Raw genomic sequence first — 16,700 nt, 5'->3', positions numbered from 1 at the left:
GACGGAGCCAGATCCACCCCTTTCTGTCTTCTTTCTCCTCTGGGACTCAGCCTATGCCCACCAGAGAGCACCAGCCTATGCCCTGGAGAGCCTCAGGGGCAGCAAAAGGGCCCTGAGTCAGCCAGTAACCCAAATAAATCAATGCATCTGGCATTTTCTGGGCACCCTATGACACAGGCTCTGCTAAGTACCTGGATCTAGAGGTCAAAGGAGGTTCCTGACCACGGCAAGCTCAGGATCTGTCTCTCTGTGGCGGGACAGACAACAGCAAGTGCCGGAACACTGCGGTTGCCAAGGCACCCAGGGAAGAGGGGTGACCATCTGGGCTGCTTGAGGACCTGCACCATTCCAGAGCCAGCCGTAATCAAAACACTTGGGAGGCAGAAGGATCATGGGTTTGAAGCCAGCCTGAGCTACTCAGAGCATCTGGAAGAGGAGTGAGAGCGTGTGTGTGTGTGTGTGTGTGTGTGTGTGTGTGTGTGTGTGTGTGTGTGTGTACATGGGAGGGGTTGAAGGAAAGAAGGGGAAGGAAATAGTGTGGCTCTATTATTATCTCAAAATGTGTTTTAGGGAGCAGAGAGGGCTCAGAGGTTAAGAGCACTGGCTGCTCTTGCAGAGGACCCAGATTCAAGTCCCAGCGCCCACATAATGGATTACAACCACCTGTAGCTCCAGTTCCAGAGGATCTGACGCCTCCTTCCGGCCTCTGCTGGCACCAAGCACATACATGGTGCACATACATACATACAAACATACATACATATATACATGCAGCTGGCAAAAAGACGCAGACACAGAAAAATAATAAAAATTTTAAAATATTATTTAAAAAAGAGAGAAGGGAGGGGACAAATCTCCTTAAACGAGGTTAGAAATTTTTAGGTCCTTGTAATGGTGGATGGGAGTCCTCAGTTCCCAGGTGCATCTGCTACTGTCAGACCCCAGGCTACTTCCAAGACTTCACATTGCCATGGCTCATGTCCACTGGGAGAGTATGGGCTCCATACTAATCCTCTACAGGTCACCCTAGCACCCAGGCTGGGCGCTGGACAAATGACAACCTCCCACGTTTCCAGAACCAGAGCCCTAACTGGCCCGCTTTACTCATACCCAGTCCTTCCGGCTCAAGGTCTTTTGCTTCCATCCTCATCTTGATCCTCACACAGGGCATTAAGAACTGAATCATGGCCAGGCGATGGTGGCACATGTCTTTAATCCCAGCACTCGGGAGGCAGAGGCAGGCGGATCTTTGTGACTTAGAGACCAGCCTGGTCTACAGAGCGAGATCCAGGAAAGGCGCAAAGCTACACAGAGAAACCCTGTCTCGAAAAACAAACAAACAAACAAACAGAAAAAGAACTGAATCATGACCCTGATAGTCCATTGTGGACATGATCAGGCTCCTCCACCTTCCTGCCTAGAGCCACTGAGATTGATTTAATCTCCATTATGACAGCCACAGTCAAGATTGTCCCCACACCCTTGGCCACCATGAGCAGATGAACGACTTCACTACTGGCTTCACTCACAGGTAGCAAAGTAACCACCATGACCATTGCTGTCATTGCCATCACTGTTCCCATCACCACCACAGCTGCCACCGTGATCTCCACCTCCATCATCACAGACACAGCCACCGCCATGATCTCCACCTCCATCATCACAGACACAGCCACCGCCATGATCTCCACCTCCATCATCACAGACACAGCCATCGCCGTGATCTCCACCTCCATCATCACAGACACAGCCATTGCCATGATCTCCACCATATCCGCCACCATGAGCTCCACCTCCATCATCACAGCCATTGTTGCCCACTATCACCACCACCATTACTATCCTCACCACCGCCACCACCAAAAAATCATGATCTGTGTCATAATCACCACTATTACCACTACCATGATCTCAAGCATCAGGACAATTACAAGCCTCATCACCATCAATAGGCTTAATTCACAAGTGTTATCACAAACCCACCACCATCATTACACCTACCACAGCATCACCACCACAGCCACCACCACAGCCACCACCATCACCATCACAGCCACCACCATCACCACCACAGCCACCATCCCATCACCACCACAGCCACCACCATCACCATCACAGCCACCACCATCACCACCACAGCCACCATCCCATCACCACCACAGCCACCATCCCATCACCACCACAGCCACCATCCCATCACCACCACAGCCACCATCCCATCACCACCACAGCCACCATCCCATCACCTGATATCATAGCTGCCACCACCACTCTCTACCACCATCTATGTGACCAGTAAGAGAGCCGCATGACCACCTCTCGGATCATCACCACAGCCACCACCATCACCATCGTCACTATTCTTATCAACTTCCACATCACCACACGCCACGGCCATCTTCAATTCTATCATCATCACCTCTCCCACTCTTCTCATTCCTCTTTCCCAGTCACTGTGGTCACCACTATCATCATCGTCATCGTCGTCATCACCGTCATCATCATCACCATCATCATCATCACCATCATCATCATCACCGTCATCATCATCACCGTCATCATCATCATCATCACCATCATCACCATCATCATCATCACCATCATCATCATCACCGTCATCATCATCACCGTCATCATCATCACCATCATCATCATCCTTCAACAGAGCGATCTGGTGTTACCAACACTGATTTCCCTCTTTTCCCTCCGTCCTCACTCCTAAATGTAAGCCAACGCTGCTGTCAGGGCAGGATTCCATCATGGGGTAGGAGCCCCGCTTTCCAATCACTCTGAAGCCCTGAGCACCAGCCACATCAAAGTCTTCCATGTTCCCAGGGGCTGTGTTTGCCTCTGCTCTCTTACCCAGCCAGTTCCTTTGCCTGGAATGTGTCACCTTTGTGAGATGATTCAGCCTGAGAGCCAGCCTCCCCAGGAAGCGTCAGCCCCTAGTCCAGAGAGCAAAGGCCTTTCTCTGTTCCTGGGACCAGCCCTGCCCACTTAGGCTATGAGCCCTGGCACCCAGGGTGTACACATCTTCCACACAAACACAAACACACACACACACACACACACACACATGAACACATACACACACACACACACACACATGAACACATACACACACACACACACACACACACAAACACAAACACACACACACAAACACAAACACACACACACACAAACACAAACACACAAACACACACACACAGAACACATACACACACACACACAAACACAAACACACAAACACACACAGACACTGTGCTTCTTGAGGGCAGGCTAAGTCCTCAGCCTTTTGTCCCTAGCACAGGCTGTGTCAAGGCAGAGGAGTTTCCAGACATGTCTAAAGAATAAATGAACACATGCTGAATACATGTGTGGAAGCAGCCAGCTTTTGCCAGGGAGGTACAGAGCGGGAAGCAGATGGGGAGAGGGGACAGGATGGGGTCTCAGTGGGAACTCCCTTCAGTGAAGTCTGACTCCCATAGGAATGCCAGAACATTTGGAGGAAGTGCACTCAGGGGTCACTTACCCTTCAGCCTGGCCTTCTCCTCTGGGACCCCCAATCTGGGAAGGTAGAGGAGGAGGTAGGCCAGCATCCCTCTCAGTCTTATACCCACGGCCCCCACTCAACTGTTACCCCTTTAAGACAGGCTGCATGTGGGCTCCACTCCACCGTTACCCCTTTAAGACCAGAGCAGCTTCCCTTTGCTTGGTGAAACTGTTCAGTTTTCGGACAGGACAGGGGAGGGGGGCGGGGGGAGGGCACACCTGTTGTGGAACTTGAGAGAAGGCTTATTTATAAATGTTCAGGGCTCGGGATTCTTGTGGAGCTGATGTCCGGAGGGGAAGGTCACCAAAATGCTTGTTTATAAAAGCAACAGCAACTGGGAACACCATAAACGGGCTAAAGGATGAAATTAACAAGCCATCCGAGGCGGGGCACGGCAGGGCATGGCTGGAACTGCACTGGTCAGGGTGCCACCGCTGGGCAGAGCCCCAGACCTGCCTCCGAGCCAGGTCCCTCCCTGCCCAGCTGCCCTGCCTGCCCCCCAAGCCCCACCAAGTCCCAGTGCCACCCCTACCCCATGCCTGTCCTTACCCTTGGCACAAACTGTTCCTTTATTACCACCGAAGTGGCCACTTTTTTGTCCCCTCGTGGCCCCCAAATGTACTAGGTTAATGCCAGATTAGAGGTGTGTTTTAATTTTAACTCTCAGGGGCCAGAGCTGACTCTCCAGCCTGCCCAGGGAGGGCCTGGGGGGCCCTGGAAGTGGTACAAGGCAGGCGTTTCCCCCCACACACACCTCCTCCCAGGACTCTCTGTCCAGTTCCTAGTTTCAGGAAAGCTGTGTCTTCCTTGGGTGACTGATGGCTGAACAGGTGGTTTCTGGGTAGAGAGTGTCAAGTGAACAGCAGTGAGAAGTAGCCCTTTTATGGCTCACTTTCCCTGCCTGCCCAGCCTCGGCCTTGGTTGCTCACAGCTCTGGGATCCTGCCCCTGATGAAGGCCCGTGCTTCCCACCACCAGACCCCACGCCAACTTGTGGCCTGGCAGCAAGAAGTCAACAAGCGATCAGGGAGGACAAGGGGACAGTTGAGGGGGAAACTGAGCCCTGCCCTCCTCCACCTCCTGACGCAATGCACACTCAGCACATGTGACCACAGACACAAGGGGACAGTCACATGAGGAGGGCTGCAGTTCTAGATGCTCTGTCCCCCAAGCTTCCACCTACATTATCAAGCGTTGGCCAAACTACTTTAGACACAATGCACAGACCCCCCACCCCGCCTGGGCCCCACATTCTCTCTCTCCCTCTCATCGCCTGCACTTGTGCAGGTGAGGTGGCTTGGCACCCCACTTCTTCACAACACCCCCATGTGTTCTGTCTCCTAGAGCCCCAGATTCTGCCTTTGTCACAGAACACCAGCGGCCAGCACATGGCCTCTGCACACTGGATGGCATCAATGCCATCGTCAGATCTATTTTTTCCCCTCCGCCTCACTCTTGGAGTCCCTAAGGAGAATCTTGCTTCAGTGTGTCCCCCAGCTGGGGACTGTGTGAGCAGAGCAGGCAGCACCGATATCCTAGTAACCCTTGGGCCCCTGGAAGTCCTGTGCCACCCACCTGACCCCGGGGACAGGCAGGCCTGGCTCAGAGGCCTCTTGGCATGGACCACAACAAACCTGACCTTTCTTAGGCACCAGAGATTATTGGGCCCTGGTAAGAGATCTGGTGACCTGGAAATGAGTGGACCAGGACACAGGAGGGGCAGTGCCAACATGTCCCTGGCTCCTGTGATTCTATGCACAGGTCACAGCATCCTCAAAATCTGCTTAAAATGCTTCGGCCGCAGGTATAGGGTGGAGGCTACTGAGACATGAGAGGCCCTTGGAGCCTGGAATAGCCCCTGCTGGAAATCACCCTCCACTCACCCATACTCAGAAAGAATCCCACCCCTCTCTCCATCAGCAGCCCCTGCGTCTACAGAGAGGCAGGTAAGGTCCATCTCTATGACTCAACTAGGACAAGACACTGAGCAAGCCTGAACAAGTGGGTAAATGGCAGGTGTACTGGTCCTCACACCCGGGACAGAGCTCGGGAGAGTCTGAGAGTCTCCAAGCTGAGTCCCTCCCCAACAGGCCTTTTGCCTCTACTTTGCTTCATGAACCTCACACACATATCCACCCACTCACTCCTTCATTGGGCTGATGTTTGCCAAACACCTACTATGTGTCAGCCCCAGGTACACCAACCCTACAGTCTGAAGAGAAGGGAAAATCAACAAGAAAACCAACGTTTTCTTTTTTTAATAATTTATTTGTTTTATTTTATATACATGGTGGTGTTTTGCCTACACATACGTCTGTATGCAGTAACTGGATCCCTGGAACAGGAATTATAGACAGTTGTGAGCTGCCCTGTGGGTGCTGAGAATTGAACTTGGGATCTCTGGAAGAGCAGTCAGTGCTCTTAAGCAATGAGTCATCTCTCCAGCCCCCAACGTTTTCTTATGAGCTGGAATGAGTTTGGCTGCTGGTGTGGGAGATTGCTGCCTAGGGGGACTGAGGCCTTCTGGTAGCAGGGAAAAAGGGAAAGCCTCTCAATGAAGAGACATGTGTGCCTCAAGACCCTCCCTCCATCCTGCAGGAGCAGGGCCCCCACTATCTCTTATCACAAACTGGGCATGTCTTTCTTGAACAGACAGTTATGGACACTTCGGTGATCACTTCGCCGGTGGGAAATAGTCTGTTCAGAAGCAGTTAGACACATCTATGAATGCTTTCTTTCAATACCAGGACCACCCCAGGGCAAGCGCTAGCAGAACAGGACTGCTGAAGAGGAAGACACTGAGGCTCAGAGAGGTTGCGGGCTTGTTTGATGTCACACAGCTTGTAGAGCCAGGACCAACATTCACATGCCACCTGTCCCCCCATCCACACTCCCCAGTTCTCTCTCCCATGGAAGTCATTTCTGGTTGCAGAGAAGAGGAAAACAGCCTGTGTTGCACAGGAGGAACTGAAGGAAAAGATTTTGTCCTCCACTTTCTAGGGCATCTGTCCCCACCTAAGTCCCCTGGGCTGGGACCACCGGCCCTCTCCTCTTCCTTTCTCCTGGGAAGCCACGAATGATACAGCTGGCTGTGATTCCGGGCCCCAGTGCCAGCCTGGTTCTCACCCTCCAGGCATGCTGGGAAACGAACAAGGCCAGGTCTCAGGGCCCCAGCTTCCATTGTCTGCTCCAGACCCCATCAGTGTGTGTGTGCTGCAATTACCCATCAACCCCTGCCCCAGGCTGTCGTCGAGGGCCCCCCGTCCCCAGTGATTTGGAGGGAAGGGGTTATTACAACTTGCAAAACCTTAAATTAAGAATGAATAAGAGCAGCGTCGCATGCCACTTCTGAAAGGCTGCCAGCGGGGCTGGGGTGATGACGGGCGTATTGTGCTCGGTGCTGTCGAAGGAGAAACTGACGGATGTGAGGATGGGGCGAAGACTGGAGGTGGAGGTGTCAGCAGCTACCTGTCCCAGCAAAGGCAGGGCCACATATGCAGGATTCTGCCTGCTGGGTGTGGGAAGTAAGGTCCTAAGGACACCACCACCACGGCTGTAGGTTGGCCAAAAAAGCACACGTGAACCTGATCTAGATTTGAGTGGAAAGGGTGTGTGTGAACAGAGGTCTCCCTGGGGATGCCAACGCAGAGCCTAAGGGCTAAGGCACAGCTGGTCAGGGAAGAATGAGACAAACCGAGGTCCAAGCAGAGGGATCAGGCTGTGCAAAGGTCCTGGGGTAGAAGTTTGTTCATGACATGAGGCTGGTAAAGAACAGGAAACGGGGCTAAAGAAATGGTGGGGGAGGAAAGTAGGGGAGGCGGAGAGGGCAGTGGGCAAGGCTGCTCCCTGGCAAGCTTCTTTGTCCAAAGAAGATCTGGGGCCTGAAGGGCGTGAAATTCAGCCTCTAGCAGGATAGGCGATCACTCTAGCTCCGAGCTGTACCCCAGGCCACGTGCTTGGTTAAACCCGGCCTCTTTGGTGTTGTGTGGCAAGGCCTTTACAGGCCTCCTGGCAACCTGAGCTGTGAGCTTGGGGACATGGTGGTTGTGTGGACCCGTGAAATGGGAGCAGTGGAGAAGTAACCAGTGGAGAGGTGGTTGCCAGGGGACGGGGTCATTCACAGTGAAGAGAGAGTGGAGAAGGGTCTGGGGAGAAAGAAAGCCTGCATCTCAGGGGATACTGGGGGCCACTGAGATGGGGATAGAGGTGGCCATTCAGTCCGGGGGTGAAGGGAAGTAGAGCTTCATGCCCGAGCTTCACCTTTCTCTGTCCATATTTAAATACTATGCCATGCCCTGAAGGATGCTCCCTGGGCTAGGGTACAAGGTCCACGGCTCCAATCCGTGGCTCCCCAGCCTGGTGGCGGGCCTGTCTCCTGACATGTAAACAGACGTTCTCCCGAAGCTGGGGCTAGCATGTGAGAACAAACAAGAAATGAAGAGTGGGATGCAGGTAAGGGTGTGGGCACCTTACCAACTCACTCAGCGACCCTAGCCAAGACTCCATTTTCCCCAGCCTCAGTTTCCTCTCTTGGGTCTGGAATCCCAGGCTGCCTCAAGAAGAACCTCCTAGCTCTGATGTCCTTGGACAGGGCTAGTGCACCAAGACTCAGGCCCATTGCCCATCTCCAGGAAAGAGCTGCCTCAGCCCAGGTTTGGGGAATTCGGGAAGGGCAGGTCGGGCCTGCGCATACTCAAGGAAGTCAACCAGTTGGAGTTCTGTCTTCTCTATCAGGGCATAAGGTTGAAGGTGGAGGCCCAAAGCCTTTCTGTGTCCATATCCAACCCTCTCGTGTATCTCAGTGTGTGCCCTGGACCTCCTACAAGCCAGACGCAGAGCTGGTGGGTCTGGCCCCGGGACCTTTGCAGCCTAGGTTTCTGCCCTCTTTGTACGAGCCTCTCAAGGTCAATGACAACAACATACTGGGTAGGGGAAATCTAGGACCCTCCCAGGGGCAGAGTACAGTGAGGGGTCCCTTCAAGGCCATGTGAAGCAGGGAGAGAGAGAGAGAGAGAGAGAGAGAGAGAGAGAGAGAGAGAGAGAGAGAGTCCCCCTCCCCCAGATAGGAGCCCAGGGGCTGCTGCTCGTATATCTGTCCCTGGGAAATGTATATTCAGCTTATGGAAAGTGTTCATAATGTGCCTTACAACAAACTGGCCCCCTTCCATAGCGTGTGATCTAAAATTAAATCCACTTCAAATATACAGTAGATCGAGTCAAGCTAATATAAATGAAACATGATTAACAGGCAGGAGGCTGGCCTCCTCAGCGGACATGAGGGGCCAGGGCTGGGACCACCTCAGCTCTCCTCTGTAGCCCCCAGATTCCCCATGGTCTCCAATGGGGAGAGAGCCCTCTCTTTAGGCTAACCCCCTCTCCCTCTCCACCCTAGACCAATTCTGTAATTTGTCCAAAGTGTGAAGTCAGATGGCAGCCATTTAGAGCAGGGCAGTTGAGCAAGACAACTTCAGCCTCAGGACAGCGTTGGAGCTTCACACACACACACACACACACACACACACGCACGCACGCACGCACGCACGCACGCACGCGCGCACACCCCAGAGCCTCAGCTTGCTCATCTATCCTATGGGCAGACAGCAAGTCGTGCCTGGACAAGGTTGTTGTGAGTGTTAATGGAGATAAGGGTGCAAATAAGGTATTACATTAGCCACCCTCCGAGGCCTGTGCTCATCCCCTTCCCAGCCCCCCACCAGCCGGTAGAACAAGGGCCAGCCAGAATTCCTGCCACTGCAGGGATACACTTGGTGGGTTATTTTTAGAGCATTGGCAAGTAACTCTGTTCCTGACCAAATGTTCCCACATTGGGGACAGACTCTGCTAAGAGGGCACTTGTAAGCTGACTGGGAGGTGAGGGGCAGCGGCTTCACACTGCCCCAGGGGTGTTAGCGGTTGCTCTGGTTTGGGTTCTTTTTTGTTCTTGTTGTCTTCTCTGAAATAGGGTCCCACGTAGCCCAGGCTGGCCTCAAACCCATTGTGTAGTCAAGGCTGACCTTGAACTCCTGAACCTCCTGCCTCTACCTCCCAAATGCTGGGGTAATTGGCATGCACCAGCACACCCAGCTACGAGTGTTCTTGAGGCACACACACACTCAACCACAGCGGCCATGGCCTGAGAGGGGGAAAAGGAGACAGCCTGTGGAAGCAGAGGGCCTGCCCAGCCTTCTGGGGAAGCAGAGCGCCTGCCCAGCCTTCCTCCGTTTACCAGGATCTTGCTTTCAGGATGCGCGTGGTCATAGAAGCAACGGCAATGTCACCCTTGGAGAGCTCTCCACATTTCCCCCCTTCGAGAAACCCAGGCTTCCATTGGCTGAGTGTGAGCACACGTGTGTGTGTGTGTGTGTGTGTGTGTGTGTGTGTGTGTGTGTGTGCAGGCGCCTGTCTGTCATTGCCCTTCCCGTAATGTCCTGCTCCAGGTACAACACCCCTTTCTGCTTGCCTGGCCCCTTGGGCTCGGGTTTCTGGCTCTTCAAGCCGCTTGTTACAGTGTCCATTTGCGGCACTCTGGACCCACTGACCCTCCCCTATCTGGGAGCGCACCTTTTGTGCGAATCTATGAGAGCCTCGGGTGTCTGTCATCTGTACATCCACTGGCCCCTTAGCGGGTTTTGTCTCTTCCTCCCGAGGGTCTGGGAGAAGGAGAGCCCCACGGGGTGGGAGGGAGGGCGGCTGGCTTTTTCCTTGTCATTGGCCATTTGGTGCTTGCTTCACCAGGCGTGTTTGGAGCGTGTTTGCATAAAGTGGATGCAGGCTGCAATTCCATGATGAATTCTATGAATACTAATCTGCTACTACCCTTGACCTTGGGGTCATCGTAAGATCAAAACCAAACCATTTAATATTTTCCTTTTGCAGATCAATAGAAGCATAAATTCCCCCTCAATGACAAGTATAATTTCAAACAGATCTATAGGAGGCATGCATGCATTTCAGCCGGGGATGCTTGCTCGCTGCCTGCCTCGCCTTTTGGGGAGCAGGCGAGGAGTCCCTTGCTTTTTTTCCCATTGAGTTTCGTTTTGCCTTTTTTTTTTTTAATGGCTCTGAAATGCTATTTCCAGCAGCTGCTGTCATATAAATATCTCTTGTTTTTCTTCTCCTCTTTCCCTCCTGGTGAAAAGGGCAGGGGACCTATTGAAAATTCCGCTTTATCTCTTTCAGTCGGGTTCAAGTACAGGTCGAATAATCGATCCCTTCTCCTTTTCTTTTTTGAGTTTCCTGTCGTTCTTTTGGCCAGATCAGCAACAGAGGGAGATCGGGAGGGTGGCTCGCTTTCTGTAGTCAGTCCTACGGTGTTCCCGTGGCTGCATTTGTGTGCTGGCGCATGGGAGCTGCGGTTGTGTGCGTGCAGTTTTGTGCACCTGACAAAAACGCACTCATTCCAATCCGTTCTGCCACCCAGAACTTGAAGGAGGAAGACGTAAAAAACTACAAAGACAAAAAGTTAGGGGTGAGGTGGGCACTGTTAACGCTGCTCCTGGCAGAGCCGCTGTGGGTGAGGGTGGGGAGTGTCTCCCGAGGAGCACATTGTCCCCAAAGATACCGGATTATATTTTTTAATTAAAAAAATTCTGTATGTGTGATGTGTGTGGGCATGTGTGTGACACCACCTTTCTATGGTCACAAGACAACTTTGTGGAGTCAGTTCTCTCTTTCAATCTTTACTCGGGTTCTGGGGATCGAACTCATGGTGTCCAGCTTGCATGGCAAACACTTTACCTGCTGAGCCATCTTGATGGTCCCCATTAATTATTTTTAATGCAATTTGAAAAGAGGGAAAATATAGGACAAGACTAGGGAAGGAAAAAATAACAGGAGGCGGGGGTGGGGGAGCAAAAGAAAAGAGAGAATTGAACCATTAATCTGCCTAGATTTTCCACTTCACAGAGTAATCAGTTTGGAAGTGACTGAAATAAAGTGAAATGTTGTTATTCTTCCTCCCTCTACTCCACATTTCTTATTTACAGAGAAACCAGGAGCTGGGAGAAATCTTCCCTGTCCATAGAACGCCCCCAATGCTTGTTCCTAAGGGGACAAGACCCCCAGACCTCCTCTTCAGAGGCCTGCTGCCTCAACACCCATGTGGCACCCGCCCCGAGCTGAAGGTACAAAGCCAAGATGATTTAATTTATAGAAAGGACAAAGATGTCGTGTAGCAGATTTAATCATCGGAGAGTTTAAAAAAAAAATAAGGACTGGGCTAATGTCGTAATTTACATTTCAGGATAATAAAGAGAGAAAGACAGAAAAGGAAAGGACCAAGTCTGCAAGAGGGAATGGAGAGGGGACGCCGGCCAGGGGGCTGTGGGAGCCCAATAGATTTCTCTGGAACACCAATAAATTTTAAAACAAACCCAGAAAGCTAAAGACAGCCCCTGGAAAGTGCTGGGAAAATGGACCATCGATTTTAGACTTCATCTGCATTTTGTATTTTAATAATGCTCTCTCTGTCTTTCCTCTTCTCCCTCTCTCCCTCTCTCCCTCTCTCTCTTTTGCAAAATATAAAAGCTGATCTGATAAATATTAATTTGAACCATCATAATGTATTTGAAAATTCCAGCTAAAATGTCACCACATGGAACATTAATGTAATATTTCAAGGCCCTGAGAGCAATACTCATATTGATTGCATTTATTTCACTCTAGGGAGGAGAGATAATTCTTCAATGTGGGACACATCTGGGAGCCAAGGAGGCAGAGGCTGAGGGGAGAAATGCGAAATTATATATGGTCATAAAAAATACAAAACAGAAAAACCTCCCCAAAACTCTCTCCTCTTCAGCAGCCAAACTTGCCCTTTACACCCTCCAGCATGTCCCGAGGCAGTGGAAGGACAGCTCCCTGGGAGCCTTTAGGGCAGAGGTTGCAGGATGAAAACTGAGCTGCCTCTGCTCAGGTACCACCATCACAAAGGCCCAGCCTTGGGGAAGTTGGTGCCTCAAGGCGTCTGGAGCGACAGAAGAACCAGAGAGCCTAGCTGGGGTCTGAAGCTGCAGGTGTAAGGTGGTGTGCGTGCAGTAACTGTGAGGACGGACAGAGAAAGAAAGAAAAAGAGCCGAAGAAGAGAGGAGAGAGGGAGGAAGAAAGGAAGACACGAGGACTCAGAAAGAGGAGGAAAAGGGAAGGAGAAAGGAGAGGGGGGACAGACAGAAGGCAGTGGGGGACAGACAGGAGGCTGAGAAGGCACAGAAGAGGAGGAAAATGGGCCCTGAGGGGAGGGGGAGGGGAGGGGAGGCGGGGTCGGGGCGCCGGTCTGGAGTCCCAGTGCCTCTCTGTCATTAGGGTATTGATGTGCTCAGGCGTCAACGAGTCTTTGTACAAGTGAAAGGAAACCTGATGCTGCTGGTGACCCTGAGCCCACGCCCTCCGTGTTTCCCTCCCCACCCCCTCCCCTAGAGCAGAATAAGAGGTGGGCGCCTTGAGAGCTGAGATGGCCCAGACGCCACCGTCCCAAGCTGACTCCAGAGAGTGCCCAGGCAGGAACCCCATAGTCTGGATTCATGCCCCATCCAGGTCTCCTCAAAGCCCCCCAGACTTCCTGAGTGAGTTAAGGACCGGGGGAGCTGATTTCCATGCGATCCTAGGAGGCCTTGGGGTGAGACAGGAAGAGACGCCAGAGGATGGAGTGTTCAAAGTCAGGTTCATCCTTGCCATCCGAGTCTTTCTTTGCGCACGTCACCTCTCAGAAGCCCTCTCTATCCCACGGTGCCCGTGGTGTTCTCTTATACAGTGCGTTCTTACCTGGGACTATCGGGATTGTCTGCTTGCTTTTAAATTTGTCTTCCTGACCACTTGGAGATGAAGTTTTGATGGGATGGGGACCAGGCCTACCTTGTTCGCCATCGAGTCCCCTAGACCTCGCCCGCCCCGGCCAGATGTTCCCTAGTGCTGGCTGACTTGACGGGTGGAAAGAGAACGCCTGGACGTACAGACGGATGCTGCAGGCTCTGCCCTCGCCCTGAACCAGCCCCTCCTCGCCCCCACCCGGGACCGCTCCCCGCCCGCGCCCGCGCCCCCGCCGCCGCCCCAGGCTGCGCCCCCCGCCTCCCCGCAGCCGTCATTCGCGAAGCTGCCACAATATTGTGAAGGCTCCGCGCTCCCGCTCCTCCGCGCAGCCCGCAGCCCGCGCGGGGGAAGGCGAGCGACGCGGGCTGCCGATGAATAATGCATGACCAAGGCGCCCCCTACCGGCGGCCGCGGGCAGCGCGCAACACGGCCCAGGCGGCCCCCACGCCGCCGCGGGTCCCGCAGCCTTAGCTTCGCATCCCGGGTCCACACGCCACGCGCCTCCCTCCAGAACCGGACACGAGCTTTCCGTCACCCCAAGGCTGAGCAGAAAGAGAGACTGCCAGAGTCTGGGAGCACGCCGAGCGTGAGGTCCTGTGTGGGGTGGGGTGGGATGGGGAAGCCTGGCACCTTCAGGGCCTCTGAACCTGGGCTTGGGCTAAGCCTGGAGTGCAGCCTCCAGGGAGAAGGGCAAGCCTGGACAACTCCTTAATTCAAAGGAGTGCAAACAATTTCACAAGTATTTCCAAGTCGCTGTGGAATAAGACTGGGATGTGGAGGAGGGTGGAGCAAAGTACAACGGCATATATACATGAAAACGTCATAACGAAATCCAGTCTTTTGAACACCAAAAAAATCATAAAGTTGTTTTTCTTAAGTTAAAAAGATGCAGTGGGGTGTGCGCTCAGAGGCAGAGGCAGGAGAATCTCTATGAATTCGAGGCCTGCCTGGTCTACATCGTGAAACCCTGCCTCTCCCTCCATGGCAAAACGGGGAAAGGTAGGCTGGAGATCAGTTAAGATCGCTTGCTGCTCTTGCAGAGGACCTGGGTTAGACTCAGCACACATGTGATATCGCGCAACTATCTGCATCCCAGTTCCAGAAGATCCAATGCCCTCTTCTGGCCTCCTCAGGCACTAGGCACCCATGTGATGTACACACCCATGTGCAGGCAAAACACTCATGCACCTATAATAAAAATAAAGAAGTCTTTAAAAAGCAAACAAAAAGATGCACTATGTGCACATATTAATATATCACATATACGACATGTCACATATACGTGTGTGTGTGTGTGTGTGTGTGTGTGTGTGTGTGTGCATCTGCATTTGACATTTGAGAAGGGCCCTGGAAGTATGCTCTCCTTTGGAGACATTTGGAGACAAATGAATCTCCATGGTAGGTTTGCCCAGCGATGTCACCGGGGCAGAGGACCCTGTGGAGGGTGACGATCCAGAGAAAGTCCCCTTCTCCTAGCATGTCCCCCAACATGCCTGTGATCCCTAGGGTTTTTGGTGTGGTCACTTGTTCTCCAGACTGGCCACCACCTCCTAACAGGCAGGTAATTAAGGAGGCCGGTTCCCATGTGTCATTTACCGTCCCCACTGCCCCACATTCCCATGGCCTTTCTAATGCCAGTTCATCTATTCCAGTCACTGCCGTCACCTGATCCAACACCCAGCTTCAGTAAGCCAGAAGGGAGAGGTGTGGGGGCCCGGACCTAAGTGACTTCTGCTTGCTGCACTGACTTGGGACTTCCAGTCCCAGCAACTCTGCAAATCAGAACCGCAAGCAGACAAAAGAGGCAAGGTACAAAAAGACAGTCTCCAGCTCCCTCCGTATCACCCTGCTGAGATGTGAGCCTAACTCCACAGAACGGGAACTCTACCCTCCTACCCAGACAGTGTTGTATCTATCCTAAAACCCTCCCCAAGAGGCCAGCCCCAGCCTGGAGCCTGGCTGCAAGCCCTGTGCCTCTGAGAGAACTTGGGTTGTAAACACAGTTGCCAGGGGGGCCAGACTGACGGCAAATACTCAAAGTGGGACCCACGGGAAACATACAGTCCCAAATTACCTCCAAATAGTTTTACCTCATAAGGAAACCATGGCCATGGTGACATGTGACAACAGCTCAGCAACCTTGGACTTAGGATTTCATTCTTTCAAGTGTGACCTGGATCACAGACTGTTCACTTTTGCTTTACCCTGTTGTCTTGACTGAGAGGTTGACCTCCCAAACGGGGATGGAGAGCAGGATAATACCTGTATCATTGGCATTGTGAGGGCTACCGGGGACTCGGGTGTGACGGGGCTTTGTGCAATGACTCTAGGGTCCTCTTAGTTAATTCTTGTCGTAAGCTCCAGTTTATGACACTTTCCTTTCCAGGGTATGGTAACTTGCTGCTGCTGCTCTTGTTGTTTTGTTTTGTTTTGAAACAGGGCTTCTCTGTGTAGCCCTGGCTGTCTTAGAACTTGCTCTGCAGATGAGGCTGGCCTCGAACTCAGAGATCCACCTGTCTTGGCCTTTGCTGGGATTAAAGGTATGTGCCACCACCATGACCCTGGTTTTTTTTAGTTTGGATTTTCCCAAAAGCAGTCTGAGGGTTTGGGGGTATTTATTTGAGAGAGAGACTGAAAGAAACAGTGAGAGTTTTGGGTGGCGAGAGGCACGGTGTGTCAGTGAGCAGTCTTGACATGTCGAGGGACCAACAGGGAACTGCAGAGCATACACTCAGGTTGTCCCTGGGAGAGCTAGATATTTGCCCACCAATGTCCCTGCATCAGTGGTTGAAGTTCACAGGGGTGAGCCCATGACCACAGGTACAGGGATGTTCTTGGGGAGTGGGAGTCAGAGGGCAGATCGAAAGGACACAACAGAGCTCTGTGTTCACTTTGGGTCCCCAACTCTTGCCAGCTGCCTGGTCATTGTCACAGCCCACTCCGAGGCAATGGAGGGGCTCTACAACTCCATGCTGACGAAAGGGAGGAGCCAGCCCATTTACACAGGACACAAGTCAAGAGGTCACGGGTAGGGGAAGCAGACACGCAGCCCATCCAAAAGGAGATTGTGGGTTAAAAAGCCTTCCTGGAGGAGGTGACATTTTCCTAGCAGAGAGATGAGCCAAAGACTCATGGAAGCTTACCCTGTACTGCCTCCGTTCTCCAAAGCTCTTCTGGTCGGCATAACTAATGTCAGATTGCTGGGGCCTGAGCAAGGGCAGGTGTGTCTCTGTATCCTCCAGTCACCCAGAGCTCATCTAAACTTCTCTGTGTGCCTACTGCCCCAGGTACCACGGACACTCTTTTGGAGCAGGTAAATGGCACAGAAAAGGATGTTCTAG

Source organism: Peromyscus eremicus, chromosome 2 (genome assembly GCF_949786415.1).
Source record: "Peromyscus eremicus chromosome 2, PerEre_H2_v1, whole genome shotgun sequence".
NCBI lineage: Eukaryota > Metazoa > Chordata > Mammalia > Rodentia > Cricetidae > Peromyscus > Peromyscus eremicus.
This window is presented reverse-complemented; position numbering follows the sequence as displayed.